Raw genomic sequence first — 15,000 nt, 5'->3', positions numbered from 1 at the left:
ATATATATATATATATATATATATTGGTATATGCATTTGTATATTTGTGTATGTATAAATGTCTATCTATCTATCTATCTATCTATCTATTTATCTATCTATCTATCTATCTATCTATCTATCTATCTATCTATCTATCTATCTATCTATCTATCTATCTTAACACGCACACACAAACATATATAGGTGGTCGTCTGATCAATAAGTGTCCGGGCTGTTGCCAAAGTAACGAAGCTAAAACACGCAGAGTGAAACCGCTCGACAATGATTAACCTTGACCTCTGCAGTGCTTGTGCAGTAAGTTGTAACGTTCTAGCACACTTCCACTGTTTACAGTAGTGCTTAGAAGGAAGGTGTGTAGCGTGTGATCGTCGCATTGACTATGAGAGAAAAACTTGTCTTGGTGATACCTGCTCAGAGGCCTATGTAATGTTGCAGAAAGTTTATGGAGAGGAGTGTATGAGCCGCACACAAGTGTTCTAGTGGTTTAGACGTTTTCAAGATGACAGAAAAAAAGTCGATATTGATGGACGTTCTGAGAGACCCACAACCAGCAGAAATGAGAAAAACATCGCAGATGTGCGTGCAGATTTGAGTGGAAATCGTCGAATAACGACCTGTGATTTATAAGAGAATGTGCAGATTAGTTACAGTTCAGTTCAGTCTATTATCACTGAAGATTTGAGTATGAGATGCGTGTCTGCCAAGTTTCTGCGAAAACTGCTTTCAGCTGACCAAAAAGACATCTTGTACAAAGATTCTGGAATCGAAAACACGGCCAGATGATATTTTCACACAGCCCCAGGTAACAATGACCATTCATCGTCTCTCGTTGAATATGGAATGCACAAATTCCTGAAGACGATATCGCTTCCCAAATGACAAGGTAAATTGACGTGATTTTCCCAAACCACTTCAGTATCATCTTCTGAATAATACAAGCAGTTATGGCGGTTGTTGTGACCAGAAACATCGAAGGTCGCTTCATCAGAGAAAATGAGTCGATCAAAAATCCGGAAACTCTAGCTTCTGCCAGCATTCTCTCACAAAATTCGACACGTCGAACAATCAATGACATGTAGAAATTATAGCAGCAAGCATCAAGAAACTACAGAACTAACAGACACATATAATTAGGACTCATAAAGCTGGTACGCTACTTTTGGCCCACCCTCTCTCTCTCTCTCTCTCTCTCTCTCTCTCTCTCACTCTCTCTCTCACTCTCTCTCTCTCTCTCTCTCTCTCTCTCTCTCTATATATATATATATATATTATATATATATATAAAATGAAAGATGACACTTCAACACGTCTTTCTCTACAATTACTGTATGGGTAGTCTATCACTACTGTTTTTACTTTAAGAGTGAAAATGGAGGAAAACGAGACACATTTTCGTTATTTAATGCTCTTTTATTTCCAGAAAGGAAAAGACGCTGTTCAAACAACAAAGAAGTTGTTAAGTTTATGGAAATGATGCAGTCGCTGAGAGTAATGTTCGTAAGTGGTTCACTAGGTTTAGGAGTGAAAATTTTAATCTGGAAGACCGTGAACATTCCGACAGGCCTACAATTTTGATGATGACGAAATCGAAGCACTAGTTTTCGAAAATGATCCAGGTAACACGACACGACACATCACAGGGATACTCGTACTTCACATATGAGCTTTATAAGGCATTTAAAAGCACTTGAATATGTGAATCACTATGATGTTTCGGTGCCTCAAAAATTTTATGGACCTCCTCCTCCCCATCATCATCATCATCATCATGTCGTTGTCGCCGTCGTCCTCGTCGTCGTCAACTAAGCAGCAGCACCAGCAACGGCAGGAGTAGGAGTAGGAGTAGGAACAGGATCAATAACATTCACAACAAAATGAACGATGATAACAACAGCTTTTAATTTTAGTACAAGCCCTGACAACTGTAGGAAAATGTACAGTTGATTGGTTGATTGAATCAACCTCATTATATGGTTGGTATATTTTTCATTAACATGATGAAAAAGAAAGGATAAAAATTTAAAAAATAATGATCTAGGTCAGGTTGGCGGGGTAATTTTTCTCAGGATACAAAACGATGTTACTGTATATCTAAATAAAACGTATAATTTAATCCAGTAAGGAACCGGTTCTACTACTTAGACATCCAAGGTCACAAATTGTAAGATGAGATGATAGAGCTGACTCCACTCACACTATACTCTTGACAAAGGTAGGCAACAAGTGCAACGGTTTGGAGTCACACTGTCATGATCCTTTTGCTGGCATGGCTGTGTGGTAAGAAGTTTGCTTCTCAACTACCTGGTTTCGGGTTCGATCCCACTGCGAGACATCTTGAGTAAGTGTCTTTTACTACTGGGTCGGCCAAAATGTTCGTTTTTTTTTTTAGCGAAAATAAGACACAAATTTTAAATACGAAGCTATTTAGTCATCAATGATATAGTCACCGTTTCGTTCTAATATCTGCTATCTTGAGGGCTGATCCATTAACTCCTGCTCAAATAATTTAGTCTTTACTGGCGAAAATCTCTTCCAGGTGAATTTTCACATTCTCTTCAGAGTTGAAGGTCTGTCCTTTCAATAAATTTTGAAGATACCAAAATAAGTGGGAATCTGAAGGCGCAAAGTCTGTCAAATATGGACAATACGGCAAAACTTTCCACCCGATCCCTCCTGACTTCTGCTAGATTTGCAAAGTAGTGTGTGGTCTGGCATTGTCGAGATGCCCTTAATATTAGAAAATGATGGACGCTTCTGGTAGATTGCTGCATTTAATTTGTCCAGCTCGTCGCAGTACACATCTGATGGTCTTATCCGTGGGATGAAGCTTGTAAAAATCATCACCCTTCCAATCCCACCATATTGAAAGTATAACCTTCTGCGGGTGAAGTCTTGCTTTGGAGCTTGTTTATAGTGCCTCGCTGCACTTTCCCACGGTCGCTTGCACTTCACATTATTATAAACGATACTTTTTCGTCCCCTGTCATCATTTTCTTAAAAAAGGATCGTTTTCTTCACGTTTTTGCAAACGATTCACTGATGAAAATCTGTTGGGCGAGGTTAGCCTTATTTAATTGATGTGGCACCCAAACATCGACACATCTGTCGTAACCAATTTGGTGCAGAAGCTTTTCAACACTCGGTTTGGTTATTTCGGGAATACCTGCGATCATCCTAGTTACATGACAAGTTTTAGTATTGCTGTTAATAGTTGGCTGGTCAGAGCGTGATGCATCTTGAACCGAAAACTTTCCCCACCCCATCGAAAACTTGAAAACCGCTTCCTTCTGGCATACGTATTTCTTAATAGTGTTCTCCCCGCACACAACACACTTCCAGTAGGTTTTTGTCGCTTTCTTGCCTTTTTTAAAATAAAAAAGCATAATGTATCGATAATGTTCGTTTTGATTTTCAGAGGGATCCACGCACACAAAATACAGGTTGTCTCGTCGCAAGTTCGCGTCGAACTACGATGAAGGGCCATGTATCTTACAAGCCCGCAAGCGCAGGGACCAGACTTAAGTAAGCCACTTATTAAAGTGCTTAAAGTTTAATGTCTACAAAACAAAAAGACAAAAAAACTGAAGGAACTTAGCGGTTCGGCAAAAGAGACCGATAAAATAAGTACTAAGCTTACAAAGACTAAATCCCGGGGTCGATTTTCTCGACTAAAGGCGGTGCTCCAGCATGGCCACAGTCACATGACTGAAACAAGTAAAAGAGTAAAAAGAGAACTTTTTGGCCAACCCAATAAGAAACCTTTCTATAATAGAAAGATGACTTATAGTTTGTCCAGCGTGCCAACGATTTTACCAGTTGGCCACCTTAATAATGATTATTCTTTGTACTTTTGACTGAAAGTAAAAAAAAAAGATTATTCTTTTACTTCCTTATTCTTTTGCCTGCTTCAGTTAGTGGACGGCGGCCGCTCTGAGGCACCACTTTGAAGGGTTTCGCCGAACAGACGGATCCCAGTATTTATTTCAAACCTGGTATTTATTCTATCGTCTTCTTTTTGCTGAACTAACAATTTATGAGCACGTAATCAAACCAATACCAGTTGTCAGGTGTTGACAGGATAAACACAGACGAACTCACACGCATGCACCACACACACACACACACACACACACACACACACACACACACACAGAGCAAGTGATTGTCAACCAAGGTAAAATACTTTATAAGCTCTCTGTTTGTATACCATTCTTTCAGTGTTTTGCTTAGTTATAATCAGAAATGACTCTGAAGAGAGTGGCATTAATTTTCTAGGTCGTTCAATGTTTTTCAACCGATCAATGGGCCAGCGCCCAGGAACAAGCTCTGAGAACTAATTACAACAAGTTCCAAATAGATATGAGCAGCAAATCGCCTCTTCGTAGGGTGTGTGGCAGCAGAAAGGAAACAATCTCACATAGTGTGAGTGAGTGTAGTTGGCTGGCCCTAAAGCACTACAAAAGGAGGCTAAGTTTATTCACTGGTGTCTATGTGAAAAGTGCGGCTTGGACAGAGCACGGAAATTGTATGACCATGGACCAGAAGGAGTCACTGAGAAAAATGAATATAAGATACTGTGGTATTTTACAATCCAATGTGGTCCCCTAATCGATGCTCAGAGACCAGATATTGTTGTGGTAGATAAAGAAAAAATGGAAACTAAGATTATAGATATTGCAATACCTGGGGATGCAAGCATAAGTGACAAAGAGCTGGAAAAGATGGAAAAGTACAGACTACTAAAAGACGAAATTGCAAGAATGTGGACCATGAGGAGACCGTCTGTTATCCTAGTAGTTGTAGGGGCACTCGGAGTACTAACAACCAAGTTCGAGAAATATGTCTGAGAAATTGGAATTGATACGAGAGCAGAGCAAGCCCCACAAACTGCTTTGTTGGGGACAGCTAGAATTCTGAGATTGGTACTTAGGTGTTGAATGTCTTCCACAATCATTAACAATCAACTATCAAGGCTTATAATGTACGGAAAGAGACACTGCGAGACCTCTGACAACAGGCTGCTGTCCGCTCTCACAGAATCATCCAGAGCGTACAAGACCGAGCGCTCTGAGAAGTAAAACGATAATAATAATGATTTCACATTTTGGTACAAGGCCAGCAATTTCGGGGGATGGGGTAGTCGATTACATTGAACCCAGTGTTCAACTGGTACTTATTTCATCGGTCCCGAAAGGATGATAGGCAAAGTCAACCTCGGCGGAATTTGAACTCAGAATATGAAGGTGGACGAAATGCTAAGTATTTTGGCCAGCGTGCTAACGATTCTGCAAGCTCGGTGTCAGTGTCGCTCATGGCTTCTGATCTTAACTGATTGGAAGTGTTATCATGTAAAAATTATGCTCAATACCACAGATTTGCTTGTCAGTTGTTTGACCATAACCAGTTGATAATGTCCCTTAGTGGCTGACGATATATGCATTTCTGATCATGAAGAGAAGTAGTGGGGGAGCATCATAGCCATGTGTTGAGAGGAATTCTTTGGAGGTCTGGATATTTCACCTTTGGAAACATGGGAGTTTCGTTCAAAATCCTTAAACAACCCTTATTCAGGGACCTTTTGAGCAGATTGGGCTACTCAACCTGAAGAAAATTCTAATTAGGCCCTACCTGCAAGGTCATGCACTGTTTATCTTGATACGTGATCACAATGTGGCGCACATATGATTGTCATGCATATGCCTGCTGTACCCTTATCAGACAGGTTGTCATGATGGGTATACTGGGCTTCGTATATTTTACCCCAGTGTCCACTTTGATGGCATGCACTGCTCTCTCACTCACTCAATAATAATAATAATAATAGTAGTAGTAATAGTAGTAGTAGTAGTAGTAGTAGTAGTAGTAGTAGTAGTAGTAGTAGTAGTAGTAGTAGTAGTAGTAGTAGTAGGGCTGCAGCAGCAGCAACAACAGCGGCTAGAGTACGATCAGAGATGATGGTATTAATTGAATTGGATGTGTTTTTTTAAACACGTTCTTAAATAATTATTCTATAATTGAACTCGTTTTATTTTGTTGAACAATTGGATGAAAGCAAAACACACACACACTTACTATACACTTACAGACACTGCAACCATATTATAGGATATGAAATGCATAGATATATAAAAACGGGCGAAAATGAAAATTAAAAAAGCTTTCGTCTTCCAGAGAAGAAAAAACGCTTAAAAAACAATCCCCAGCACCAAAAGCAAAAAAAAAAAAAAAAAAATACAGCAAGGAAAATAAACTAAAGTGCATGCCAATCATTCAGTTCTCTAGTAACGGTTCTGACTCTGACAGAGCTGTGTTATGGCGTTGTCAAACATCCTCGTCTTTATCCGATTAACAGACTAACAAAGTTACGGAACGTAGAGAGAGATGTCATATGTCAGACACGTCAGTAAAAAGGTTCAATCTTGAAGTTTCAGAAATCATAAGTAAAAGAAAAACAAAAGAAAACAAAACAAAACAAAAGGCATTATTCGTGCACAAAGGTAACGCACCAATTCCCAGTTAACAGTTTTGTATCTCTTCGTTTTCTAAGTTGGTAAGCTGCGATTTGAAATAGATTTGGTTACTATCTATAGTAGGTCAAGCGGCCGAGTAGAAAGCTTATTCGATATATTCCTCCTTTTTCTATACGTGTATGTATGTATGTATGTATGTATGTATGTATGTATGTATGTATGTATGTATGTATGTATGAGTATGTGTATGTATGTATGTTTGCATGTATGTGTATGTATGTATGTGTATGTCTCTTCAATTTTTTGATTATTATAAATCTTCCACTGATGAAGGAGCCGGTTTCCAACAAAGATACACGGCTCCATCTTTGGGATGTAGTTAACACAGATAAATTTACATTTGGAACTTGAAGAAAGTCTTGCATATTTTTATTGTTCCACTCACAGATTGGACTTGTAATGTACGAATCAAAAGGTAAATTTCTCTTTCTGAAAATTCCACTTTATCCAGATTCTCCTTTAAGCATTTACTAACAAAACCTAATGGTCCAATTATTATTGGTATGAATATGAATTCATAGTCTAGATATAGAAGCTGGAGGTTTCGAAGAAGTTGTCCATAGATAGCCTCTTTCTCATTGATTTTCAAAGATGTATTTATATCTGTAGGGCAGCTGACCTCTGTGATGATACATACATTTTCTCCTCTGTCCCAAACAACGATATCCGACCTGTTATTTGACAGAAGTTTTGATGGGAATATTCCACCAGTATTCCTTGAATTGGTGTTTATGAATGTATTCCATAACAAAGGGATTTTCTAAGTTTATTTTAAGACATTCTTTTTTGCGGCTGGCATTGTAAATTGTTTTAGCAACAACATCCTGCTGCATTGAGAGGTAGTACCGCGACGACATTTTAGGACAGCTGCTAATCAGATGTGTAATGTCTTCTACAGAAACATGACAGGCCTACATATGCGGTTGCCCCTTGGGATTACAAGAGAGTCACTGTCTCTCTTGTTCACAAAGCATTTCGTAGCAATCTCCTGTTCCTGGATTGCAAACGCATAGCCTTCAAAGTGTGATGTGAAATAGTGGTCATGTGTCCAAGAAAGGCTGCGCTTCGTGTCTATTCTACTGTCTTCTTCAAGCTTCTGGGCAACATGCCCATGCATGGTCTTTTTTTTGTATGCTGAGTGCTTTCCATCCAGGTCTTCTCTAAGGTAAGAGAGCCCAGCTGTTTCGGGGCTGTATAGGAAATCATCAGGAAGAGAGTGTTTCTTGAGGAGTTCACTGCCAACTCGTACAATGTTGCTCACTTCATTTTTCAGGACTGCATTAATATATTTATTTTTGCTACTGTTGTTTAGCAGGTGCCGCCTGAGTGAGACCATACAGCATTCGGAGGTCGTCTACACTGATCTCAGGCATCTACCGCCTTTATTTCTTCTTAGGTAGAACCTGTTAACATTACTGTTACTGTGGGAGTTCCCAGTTGTTGTCAGGATTTTGCGGGTTTTGATATTTATGGAGTGGATTTCCCCAACAGACCAATCTAGTATCCCATATGTATGTATGTATGTATGTATGTATGTATGTATGTATGTATGTATGTATGTATGTATGTATGTATGTATGTATGTATGTATGTATGTATGTATGTATGTATGTATGTATGTATGTATGTATGTATGTATGTCTTTACTATTCTATTTTTATTAGAATTATTCTTACGAGGAGGAAGCTGGTTTCAAACAGAAACAGAAGCTCCATCACTGGAATTTGGATAACAACAATGATTATTTCATTTTGAAATTTAGGAAATACTTGTAGGCTTTTACTGTTCCACTTACAGACTGCATTGCATGGAAACTTTCACTTTTTATTTATTAGTATTATTCCATGCAGGAGGGAGCTGGTTTCTAACAGAGAAACGTAAGCTCCATTACTGAAAATTAGATAACAACACTAAATGCTACAAATTGAAATTTAGTGAAAATCTTGCATATTTTAACTGTTCTACTTACAGATTGTATTTGTAAATTTCATGTTAGTCGGTCTCTTTCTTTGCCTGAAGATTTCTAGATTATCTTAAACCTTTACTAACATAATCAAGTGCAACAATTATTACACTGTGTATCGAAATTCTAATCTTTTTTTTTGTCTTCGGATAATAACGTATGATAATATGCAATTCAAAATCAATACGTTAGATTTAACCTACAAAATTTAACGCTGGTCTGAGGAAGTTGTTTACGACAACCATAAAAAATATACATTTATAGATTAATATGTTATAATTAATCTATAAAATTTGATGGTGTGTCGTGGAAATTTGTATGACAACCACTATATATAAAACCATGAGAATTATTGCACTATAATTTGATCTTTTACATGTTTCAAGATTTGTTTACGTTAATCATAAAATATAAGCGTTCATGTCACCAAATCGCCAGTGTTCTTCGGGTCAGCTATACTGAATAGCTAATTAATTAAGAATGATTGCTTAAATATAAGTCAAATACAAATGTTCACTGATTGTTTCCTTGGCAAAGAGTCTGAATTATACGCCTTTGAACATACACACACAGAGGCATACGCACACACACACACACATACACGTAAACATGGGTAACAAAGAAGAATAAATGTAATTAAGAGTGAAACAATGGAGTGGCGTTTCTGCCTCAAGGAACGTTATTAGTACAGCAGTTGTCCTATCTTGAATTCAGCTCGACATAAAACTTATACATAAAAAAGTAAAAAACATTTATGGCTTGAGTTAATTTGCATAATTTACAGGAAAATCACAAAAACTGTTCTCACCTATTGTACAATAAATAATTCATAGTATAAAAAGCGAATTAGTAACATTTTATTAGTAACCTAGTCAGGTTTTGTTAGTTCTATTCATTATCAAAAGAGTTAGAAACTTCATATGACAATGCTGAAATTTAGTTTAACATACAAAACCTATTTTAAATACACTAATCTGCCATTTTTATTTCAAAATAATTGCCATCAATCATTAGCCGTTTCTACGTAACTCAAGAATGGCTTCAGCGCCAATAGATTGTTGAACAAGATTGTAAGATTTCAGATCCTTTAAATCTATTTATGAGTCGTATCGATTTTGTTTGGTTGCCATTTTATTAGTGTTTTATAAGTGTTTTCAAATAATTTATTGTCGAGGAATGAGCTACCAGTGATGATGATAATGCTTCAGTATTTTGACATTTATACGGTGTGTGTGTGTGTGTGTGTATATATATATATATCTGGCCTGGCAGTGCTATCGAGAAGCGCTACCCGTCCGGGATAAGCTCTACAGGCATGGCTCGAGAAACCGTCCTGCACGCACTCGTACAGTGTCCAACCATTTCCAACCAGTGGGCCTATGTCGAACGACTGCTATCGCGTGTGGGACGAGTCGGTTTATCAACTGAGTCTATCGTGAATATTGTCGCGCCTCCTTCCTTGAAACGGGAAGGAAGAACTATTTTCATCGTACTTGTGGCTATGGCGAAAGAATGTGTATGGTAGACGCGTCTGAAAGGTCTAGAGACAAACACTTTCCCCTCTGGTTAATCTCTCATCATCTTCTTCAAGTATCACTTGAAGAAGAAGGTGAGAGTAGAGAGGGAAGTTTTTATCTAGTGAATCTTTCAGAAAAAAAAGATGGGTGAATGTAGCAAGAATGGCACGTGTGAATGACGGAGCCAGCTTGAGCATAATCTTGTGAACCAAAAAAAGAAAGGAAAAGAGAGTCACTTATTGTAATGTGTGTTTTTTGCATATTATTGCTTAAGGTTACCGTGGTCTTTCCACGGATAAACCTAATCTATTTTCCCTTTCTATATTGACATTTTTTTTTTACCACGATTCCTTTTGATCGAAATTCGACCCACATTTTTCTCTCTTCTTCCCCAAAAGAAAAGCTCTACTTTGTATTTTGTCCCCTCTGTGTTCAGCCCTGTGTGGCTACTAAAGAAACAGATATATATTTGAAAGTCTTTCTAAAAAAATACTTAATACAGATTTTATGTATAAAGGGGATTAAAAAAAATAATTTTTAAAAAAGAGTTATAAAATCTTTTATCAGGATGTTACAAACCATTTTGGAAGAAGTTTTTTTTTGCTATTGTGTGAGCTTTCGATTAAGCTTTACAAACATACGTGCTCTTATATGTGTGTGTGTGTATTCATACGTGTTTATGTATGTATCTATAAGCAATAATGTAAGGTCTTTTAATTATTATTTCTTTTATAATAATGATTGACAGTTAATGTTTGTCTTGTTGCTTAACTCCATATCAGTCACGACTGGGCAGACCAATCATCAAAACTGTTCCTGCATCCTTCCTTCATTTTTAAAACGATAGTTTGTGACTTGCAGGAGATCTACTTGCTGTTTATAAAAAGTTGAGCAAATAGTCAGCATAATCTTGTGAACCAAAATACAATACAAGTGTTGTTTAGCCACCCACCCACCCACTTTAGTCAACCATGATAGAGAAGACATGTTTAATGTCGTTCTTTTTGTATCAATTCTAGATTTTTGTATATTAACGAACGTTGTCCAACATTACTGTTACTTTTATAAGCTAGATTGCAATTATTAGCAGATCGAGCGAACGTATAGAATTTATTTCGTTGGCTCAACTGTAGTTGCTGACGGTTAGTTCCGCCATAACATCCAACAATCTCTCTCCCACCGACACTTTATCAAGTGTCCGAGGAAAAGACGAAACCTTAGTCATTATGTGGGAGTGTGCGTGTGTGTGTGTGTGTGTATGTGTGTGGGTGTACCTGTGTGTGTGTGTGTGTGTGTGTGTGTATAATATGTGAGGAGGAAGAAGACGGCGATGACTGCTGTTGTATTCTCGAAAACAAAAGATTCGAAGAGATGACAAACAAGCCAACAACAAACCAACCGAACAACCAGCTATGCCCATCCCACCACAATCACAATTACAACAAAATCGATATCAGAAGAAATCTGCAAGCAATAAGTATAATCACAAAATATCTAGCAAGAGAAAAAAATCACAACTAATTCTGAAATCTTAACAAGAAGCGATAAAACATACATCAACAACAATTACATCAAATTCGCCTTCATAAAAACCCCAACAAACCCCCAGAGAACAAGAACAGTGACAACAAAAGATCCCCAGCTACGCTATTCTCCAATGGAGCACTGAGTTGATGGCGTTTGCAAAACGAAAAGAAGCGTTAACGAACAGGAAAGGGCAGCTGAAATTATTTACACGTCTAGAAGCATTCTTGGAAATATCTTGTACCTTTAGCGCTAGTAAAGAACCAGGACGGCGTTTTAGAATTGTGTGGAATCGTGTGAAATTTTGTAGGTAGAAAGGAGTGTAAAAGCATCGCGTACCTGCTTCTGAATGTTCAAATTGTCTGACGAGTAATAACTAGATTTCTGAATGCGTCACTGTAAACATGGAGAAATCGTGCAGGTTCATCCAAATCTATATCTAGATAATGTAAAGGCGGCGAGCTGGCAGAAACGGTAGCACGCCGGGCGAAATGCGGAGCCGTATTTCGTCTGCCATTACGTTCTGAGTTCAAATTCCGCCGAGGTTGACTTTGCCTTTCATCCTTTCGGGGTCGACAAATTAAGTACCAGTTACGCACTGGGGTCGATGGAATCGACTTAATCGCTTTGTCTGTCCTTGTTTGTCCCCTCTGTGTTTAGCCCCTTGTGGGTAGTAAAGAAATATATATCTAGATAATGTAAAGGCGGCGAGCTGGCAGAAACGTTAGCACGCCGGGCGAAATGCGGAGCCGTATTTCGTCTGCCGTTACGTTCTGAGTTCAAATTCCACCGAGGTCGATTTTGCCTTTCATCCTTTCGGGGTCGATTAAATAAGTACCAGTTACGCACCGGGGTCAATATAATCGACTTGATCCGTTTGTCTGTCCTTGTTTGTCCCCTCTGTGTTTAGCCCCTTGTGGGTAGTAAAGAAATATATATCTAGATAATGTAAAGGCGGCGAGCTGGCAGAAACGTTAGCACGCCGGGCGAAATGCGGAGCCGTATTTCGTCTGCCGTTACGTTCTGAGTTCAAATTCCGCCGAGGTCGACTTTGCCTTTCATCCTTTCGGGGTCGATTAAATAAGTACCAGTTATGCACTGGGGTCGATATAATCGACTTGATCCGTTTGTCTGTCCTTGTTTGTCCTCTCTGTGTTTAGCCCCTTGTGGGTAGTAAAGAAATATATATCTAGATAATGTAATCGTTAGATTAGTGCATTGTAATGATGCAGGTCGACGACTCCAATTTATATTGGTTGGCTACAAATATTACAAGTTTATGATGTATATGGTCTATCTAGATAGAACACAGGCAGAGAAACCCAGTTACTCGAAGCAGAACGCATCGCTTACGATGTTGCAAAGCGTATAGCGATTGGATAAGCAAATTTGTTAAGATTGGCACGGTGTATGCTACAAAGTTGTCTTTGAATTGACGGTCGGGTGAAATGCTTTGCGGTATTTCGTCTGCCGCTACGTTCTGAGTTCAAATTCCGCCGAGATCGACTTTGCTTTTCATCCTTTCGGGGTCGATAAATTAAGTACCAGTTACGCACTGAGTTCGATATAATCGACTTAATCGGTCTGTCTGTCCTTGTTTGTCTCCTCTGTGTTTAGCCCCTTGTGGGTAGTAAAGAAATAGGTATAATCCATTTGACGGACTTCTCCCCCGATTTCCATCAATTCAACTAATTTCACTGACAAGAATTAGGGTTTATCGCAGGCAATGACGAAATACGTTAGCTCAAGATGCCATGCAATGGGATCGAACTCGAGGCCTGCTGCATTCACAAAGCCAGAGATACTATTACTGAAATTTAAAATAGTGAGACATTACTATTAATAATAATTCAGACACATTGAGAACCGATGAAAATCTGTAGATACACACTCGACATGAGCATGCTCGTATATACGACCGAAATCACAGAGTGAACATAGTATTAACTCTCTTAACGACAGCTCTATTAATATCGGTTTCAAATTTTGGCACAAGGCCAGCAGATTTGGAGGAGGGGCAAGTCAACTACATTGACCACCAGTGCTCAGTTGGCACTTATTTTATCGACCCCGAGAAGATGAAAAGCAAAGCTGACTACGGCGGAATATATAGCTCTATTAATAACATTCCTTCTATAGGCAAAAGGCCCGAGATTTTGGGCGAAGAGGTCAGTCGATTACGTCAATACCCTGTGCTCAACCAGTACTTATTTTAGCGACTCCCAATAAAAATGAAAGGTAAAGTCGACCTCGGCGGAATTTGAGCTCACCGCTCTATGAATATCAATAGCGATAGCTCTTTTAATACTAATAATACAGGGTGCGGCAGAAAGGATGCTCCGATTTCAAAGGTTAATAAAACATCAAACACATGAAGATGCATGAAAAACCTTTGTATTTCTATGAAGTTCATTAAATACCTTTTTTTTTTTGCTTCAGGTAGTATCCATTATGGCCTGGAGTAGAGAGCATCGTTTTTTTTCTTGTATCTTCGTGTGTTTGTTTTTTATAAACCTTTGAAATTGGGACAACCTTTCTGCCACACCCTGTAGTTTCTAGGGCGACAAACTGGCAGAATCGTTAGCATTCCAGATAAAATGCTTAGCGGGATTTAGTCCGTCTTTAACGTTCTGAGTTCAAATTTTGCCTTTCATCCTTTCGGGGTCGATTAAGTATGTACTAGTCGAGTACTGGGGTCGATATAATTGACTTACCCCTTGCTCGAACACCATGTGTTTGTGCCAAAACTTGAAATCAATATTAATAATCCTTTCTATTATAGGCACAAGGCCTGAAATTTGGTAGGAGGGAGCCAATCGATTAGATCGAGAGCAGTACGCAACTGGTGCTTGATTTATCGACCTCAAAACAATGAAAGACAAAGTCGACCTCGGCTATAATCGTTTCTAATTTAGACAGAAGGCTTGTAATTTTTGAGAAGAGATTTGTCGATAATATCGACCCCAATACTTAACTGGTACTTTATTTTATCGACCCATCGACGAAAGTAATCGATAAGTACCAGTCATCACTGGGGTCAGCAATTTCGGGAGATGGGGGTTAGTCAATTACACCGTCCCAGGGGTTCAACTTGTCCTTATTTCATCAATCTCCTGAAGGATGAAAGGCAAAGCCGATCTCGGTGGAAACTAAACTGAGAACGTAAAAATGGACGAAACACTTTTGTCTTAATATTAATTTTGATTTTCAAATTTTAAAGGCGGCGAGCTAACAGAAACGTTAGCACACCGGGCGAAATGCTTAGCCGTATTTCGTCTGTCTTTACGTTCTGAGTTCAAATTTCGCCAAGGTCGACTTTGCCTTTCATCCATTCGGGGTCGATAAATTAAGTACCAGTTGCGTACTGGGGTCGATCTAATTGACTGGCCCCCCTCCCTCCAAAATTTCGGGCTTTGTGCCTAGAGTAGAAAAGGGTTTCAAATTTTGGCACAAATTCAGCAAC

The 15,000-nt window shown here is 38.7% G+C and overlaps 1 long non-coding RNA gene across 2 annotated transcripts in view; it reads left to right on the top strand.

The window, feature by feature from the left end:
• The window catches only part of LOC118763376, a 51,676-nt gene that overhangs the window by 12,520 nt on the left and 24,156 nt on the right, over positions 1-15,000 (top strand). The window contains exon 2 of one of the 2 annotated variants that reach the window (XR_004999126.1): positions 1,424-1,619. The exons of the other annotated variant lie outside the window; for it this stretch is intronic. This is a non-coding gene — a long non-coding RNA (uncharacterized LOC118763376). The remainder of the gene's footprint in view (positions 1-1,423; positions 1,620-15,000) is intronic. 2 annotated transcript variants of the gene reach the window in all.

Source organism: Octopus sinensis, linkage group LG5 (assembly GCF_006345805.1).
Source record: "Octopus sinensis linkage group LG5, ASM634580v1, whole genome shotgun sequence".
NCBI classification, from domain to species: Eukaryota; Metazoa; Mollusca; class Cephalopoda; order Octopoda; family Octopodidae; genus Octopus; species Octopus sinensis.
Note: the sequence above shows the minus strand (reverse complement) of the source record. Positions and strands in the feature narration are given on the sequence as shown.